Below are 5,990 nucleotides of genomic sequence, written 5' to 3' on the forward strand. Positions count from 1 at the left end.
TAAATATATGGGCACTTAAACATAATTGCAAATCTATTATGCATAGTTACCATGCACCTAATGTGTTAATCTTTTTGCACGCTGTATGAAGTACACCAGAAAAGGGTTAGGGTTATTAATTAAATGTTAGTTGAATGGTTTGGCTTCCCTTGGTGAATGAAAAGGGAAAGCTGCACAGAGAAGGGACTGACCCGTCCCTGTGGTAAACAGTGGCAAATGCAAAATTTAAAAAGCAACCAACTTTCTTTATCCCCGTCTCTTTTGAGGTTCTCAGTGCAATTGTTTGTGTGTTGAGCTGCTTTGACTGCGAGTTCAAGAGCTGCTCTTTAGCTGTGGTTGTCTGCTATAGACATCTGTTAGGAAGGCTTGATCAGAAGAGGTTTTATATAGGAGGCACCCGCAGCAGCATCTGTGCACGGCCAGAAAAATAAAAGAACATCTCATCGTACTGCCTCTTAAAGACCCTTTGGCTGATCTAGCCTACGTTTCATAAATCTATAGCAGCGACTCGAACTGAAGAGCAGCTCCTGAACTCACAGCCAAAGCAGCTCCACACAGACCAGCAAGTCATTGCATTAAGAATACTGATATTTTTAAATAAACATGGTTATGAGTATACAACAACAATGAAATAAAAAGCCTTGTTTATCTTACAGAGTTTACCCTTATAAAAAGTGTCCCTTAGTAAAAGCACAGCAAGGTGTAATAAACCACAGTGAAATCATGATAAAGCACAGGGAAGCATTGTAAAGCACAGAGAGGTCTGGTAAAGCATAGGGAAGCATTGTAAAGCACAGAGAGGTCTGGTAAAGCATAGGGAAGCATTGTAAAGCACAGAGAGGTCTGGTAAAGCATAGGGAAGCATTGTAAAGCACAGAGAGGTCTGGTAAAGCATAGGGAAGCATTGTAAAGCACAGAGAGGTCTGGTAAAGCATAGGGAAGCATTGTAAAGCACAGAGAGGTCTGGTAAAGCATAGGGAAGCATTGTAAAGCACAGAGAGGTCTGGTAAAGCATAGGGAAGCATTGTAAAGCACAGAGAGGTCTGGTAAAGCATAGGGAAGCATTGTAAAGCACAGAGAGGTCTGGTAAAGCATAGGGAAGCATTGTAAAGCACAGAGAGGTCTGGTAAAGCATAGGGAAGCATTGTAAAGCACAGAGAGGTCTGGTAAAGCATAGGGAAGCATTGTAAAGCACAGAGAGGTCTGGTAAAGCATAGGGAAGCATTGTAAAGCACAGAGAGGTCTGGTAAAGCATAGGGAAGCATTGTAAAGCACAGAGAGGTCTGGTAAAGCATAGGGAAGCATTGTAAAGCACAGAGAGGTCTGGTAAAGCATAGGGAAGCATTGTAAGAGGTCTGGTAAAGCATAGGTAAAGCATAGGGAAGCATTGTAAAGCACAGAGAGGTCTGGTAAAGCATAGGGAAGCATTGTAAAGCAAAGCATAGGGAAGCATTGTAAAGCACAGAGAGGTCTGGTAGGGGGAAGCATTGTAAAGCACAGAGAGGTCTGGTAAAGCATAGGGAAGCATTGTAAAGCACAGAGATGTCTGGTAAAGCACAGGGAAGCATTGTAAAGCACAGAGAGGTCTGGTAAAGCATAGGGAAGCACTGTAAAGCACAGAGGTATGGTAAAGCACATCAATAAAGGCGGCAAACCCAGGTAAACTATGGTAAATGCATAGTATAACCATAGGAAAAGCAAGGTAAAACTGCAGCAATACCGTGTACAAATACCATGAAAAACTTGTATAAGAGTACAAGCTTTGCTCTGAAGCCATTATAGATACTGTAGAAGCGCTCCTTGTGATGTCGTCGTTTCAACCCTAGGGGGTGCCAAACCCGCACTTTGGAAACAACGGCGTTCTGTTATCACTTTGCAACGCGTTTATTTTTTCATATTACTGTATTTGCGCAGAAACGATTGCCCGATGCCCAGTGGACATCATTGTGTGTGTTGAATGACAGGCTGAAAAAAAAAGATGAAGAATTATGGGGCCAGTGTTTGGCTTCACAGTACACAAAATAATAATAACTTAGTGATCTTTACAGACATTTCTAAAATACAGATGTTTTCCACACTGTTAGAATTCAGCGACACTACAGTATGACAGCACCTCTATAATAATAGTGTTATTTTCAAGATACTTATGATTTTTTATTTTTATCTTTGAGGCTGTCGCGACACATGAATAAGAAGCCATGGAAGTGTGTGTCTCTTACAGTGCACACACATCCATCTGAGTCTATTGAAGGCTACTGAAAGGCTTTGCTGTACTACACGACACAAGATACATCCAGGCTATGACAAACCCCACATCCCATCGCACCAAGATCACTTCATCAATACTGCATTTTCAAGCTTTCGAACAAACGTTTTAGATATTAATGCCGTCATCAAGAACATTGATAAAGACAAACGTTTGTCTACCGGACTGCACCCTGTGTGAAGGCAACGTTTGTCCTTAAAAAGCCCGGACAAGTAATCATACCACTGCCTGATGCACATGCAAACACTATTTGTTTTTTTTAGTTTAAAAAAAGTCTATCGCTCCAGTTATTGTGTGTAAAGTGTGTACTGATGCTAAACCGACTAATGCAAATATTGAGAGAAAATGAAAGCGTGAAAGGCATGCAAAAACCACGGGCACCTCATACGAAAACAACGTAATATCCATTTCCAAATTTACCAATGAAGGCATCATACTGGCTGGAGAGCAGCTATCTGGCAGATCTGTATTTATTGAGTATGGACAGCGCTGAAGATATGGCAGAGTTTGCCTGAATACTTTCTATCGGTGCAGTTCATGAACTCAAGTGTAAGGCACTATACATAGACAGGCTATAATAAACAAGACTTCAGCATTATACATAGAGTCACAGTAACAGGCTATAATAAACAAGACTTCAGCATTATACATAGAGTCACAGTAACAGGCTATAATAAACAAGACTTCGGCATTATACATAGAGTCACAGTAACAGGCTATAATAAACAAGACTTCAGCATTATACATAGAGTCACAGTAACAGGCTATAATAAACAAGACTTCAGCATTATACATAGAGTCACAGTAACAGGCTATAATAAACAAGACCAGCATTATACATAGAGTCACAGTAGCAGGCTATAATAAAGCAGCATACTAATACAGGAAACCCTACCTAGACAGACACACGCATACACAGCGTACCAGTATAACGAAGCTGTCCTGACACACACACACACACAGCGTACCAGTATAACGAAGCTGTCCCAATACACACACACACACACACACACACACACACAGCGTACAAGTATAACGAAGCTGTCCCGACACACACACACACACACACACACACACAGAACGTACGTACCAGTATAACGAAGTTGTCCCGACACACTGCTTTGCACGTGAACTTATAAGTGGCTAGGATAAGGAAAAACTCCATAATATGTAAAATAAGTATCATAATGACGATCCCTCTTAGAGTCTGCAAAAACAAAAAATACAATTCATCTTAACAAAAATATTAGGTGTGCAATCAGCAACATCATTTCTTAAATCGATTATCACATACACATTTATCGACAAAAATCGAGGCATCAGCAACATTTTATTTTTCAAAAGAATGAACATTTTTTCAGAAGATCCAATAACTAAAAACACTGCTATGCATAATAGTTAAATAGCAAGGCACAATTTATATTAAAATCTAACAATTAACAGCTGAAAAGACATGAGTGCGTCCTCATGTTCCTTTAATACATTAATAATAATAACAAAAAGTCATTGCGATATGAAATATGCATGTTGATTAACATTACTGTTTACATGTTATCTCAAAGCATCAAAAGTTGAGACCGATGAATCAATGCAGATCGACAGAGGTTGTGACAGTTCTTCTGAATGTAAAATCAGACGATTGTCTATTCAAGGATACCAGATATTTATAAAATAAGGTGTCAAAGACTTCTAGAGAATTTTATAGCACCAGGGAATGATCTGGACTGCATTCCCTCCTCCCCCTTCTTAACCATGTAACCCTATAAAGCAGAGGTCGGTTCCCTGGGATGTGAAATACTCTGTCCAACTGTGATTCCTAGTAGCACAGAACTTGAGCATCAACATGACTAGGTAGCCCATCTCACCCCCTCCCTCACCACTCTGTGTCTCATTCCCTGTCCTCAGTCTGTCTAAACTTAATCACAACCGTGTGCTCTGATCCTGGTTTCTGTACTGCAATATGAACATGTTTCAGAATAGTTTATACTAAAACACGACTCACTTTCTTCAAAATGATTTCATTCTGGCATTCGGGTGAAGATTCATGACTGCAGTATGAGATCGGGTCATCAGAAACTATATATATTGTCAAGCAGGTAAATGCCGTTGTGGCCAGTATGTAACTGATGATGTTCATGAACAAAGACGCCCTCACCTACAATGTGAATGGACAAATGCAATACAAAAAATATTTAGTTCATTAAAAGCAATTGTTATAAAATGTTCAGCTTGTCTGTTGAAATTCAATTTTGTTGTACGTATTGTGCCATAGGGTGACCAGATGGCCCGGTTTTACATCAAAGGTTCCGGTGTCCCGACATTTTTCTCAATCTTAAAAATGTCCCGGTTTTGAACCACATGCTGCAAGGTGCATTTTCGTTTCCTTTATATTCAATGTGAATCTACAGTTATGTGCAATGGGTAATGTCGCAGCGCCTCAGTTCTGGTGTGATTTAGCAGAGACACTAGCCAGGGCAGCCTGGGGCTGCAAGCATCCAAATCCACACCGACAACATCAATAAATACAGCCTGACGCAGCGAGATAAAAAAGAGATGCCAGAACGTAAATTGAACTACGAATTATCTACAGAATTATTATTATTATTATTATTATTATTATTATTATTATTATTGACAGTGTCGACCCAAGGGACTTTTTCAGCCTGAAAAAAGAAACAAGGACCAGGGGTCACAAATGGAGATTAGACAAAGGGGCATTCAGAACAGAAAATAGGAGACACTTTTTTACACAGAGAATTGTGAGGGTCTGGAATCAACTCCCCAGTAATGTTGTTGAAGCTGACACCCTGGGATCCTTCAAGAAGCTGCTTGATGAGATTCTGGGATCAATAAGCTACTAACAACCAAACGAGCAAGATGGGCCGAATGGCCTCCTCTCGTTTGTAAACTTTCTTATGTTCTTATGTTCTTATATTATTATTATTATTATTATTATTAGTAATACAATATGGCAAGTTAAACTAATTAGCCAGAAGTGCACTGAAATTAGCTAGCTGTTAAAATAAAAAATAGACACAGTGAGAGGGTGGATATTTAAATAACCATCAAAATAGCCTACTGTATATTTAACAGGTTTAATTAGTCTTATCAGTTATAACAATGTGTCCCTGTTTAGAGAGTTGAAAATCTGGTCACCTTAATTGTGCCAAATACAATTAATTCTCAGTCCCCTGTTTCTCTGTGCTTTTAAATTCCTCATCCGGTAAAAATGAACAAACAGCAGAAAGAAATCTGCTTAAAAATGGACCAAACCGATTCACTTTAACGCAATACAGCAGGGCATTTATCTTTTTAACTTTTTGCAAGGAAATAAAATGCAGCCATTACATAGCACACTGTAAGCACATTTATTCGTGTGAAACTAATATAAAATGCTCCTAAAACACATTTTTGTTACAAAAAGAACTCTATATACATAACACAAAAAACGCTTTCCTGAATTGAGCGACGAAAGTGCACTATAACGATATATTTTAGGATGAGACGACTGAGAAGGAAAATTACCCTTTTTTTTCCCCACCCCCCAACGACATAACGACAAAGACCCTGCGATCTTAACAAGTCCCGTCGCTCCCGTTGTCAGATCAGTCGGCCCGCCTCTGCTATTGTTCAACCCTGCAGACTATGTTAAAACACGGCTGTGATCCTACCAATTTCCCCTACTCTGCTGGATTAAAGAGTGATCACACGCTTTTCCAGAGTT

General features: G+C 39.5%; 1 long non-coding RNA gene across 1 annotated transcript; it reads right to left on the reverse strand.

The window, feature by feature from the left end:
- Positions 1–1,577: 1,577 nt before the first annotated feature.
- On the reverse strand, positions 1,578–4,596 carry LOC121309336. Its single transcript, XR_005948632.1, has 3 exons — positions 4,269–4,596; positions 3,357–3,473; positions 1,578–1,965 (listed from the first exon to the last, which is right to left on the reverse strand). It is a non-coding gene; the product is annotated as an uncharacterized LOC121309336 (long non-coding RNA).
- Between the last annotated feature and the right edge of the window lie 1,394 nt (positions 4,597–5,990).

Source organism: Polyodon spathula, unplaced genomic scaffold (genome assembly GCF_017654505.1).
Source record: "Polyodon spathula isolate WHYD16114869_AA unplaced genomic scaffold, ASM1765450v1 scaffolds_1215, whole genome shotgun sequence".
Classification (NCBI taxonomy): domain Eukaryota; kingdom Metazoa; phylum Chordata; class Actinopteri; order Acipenseriformes; family Polyodontidae; genus Polyodon; species Polyodon spathula.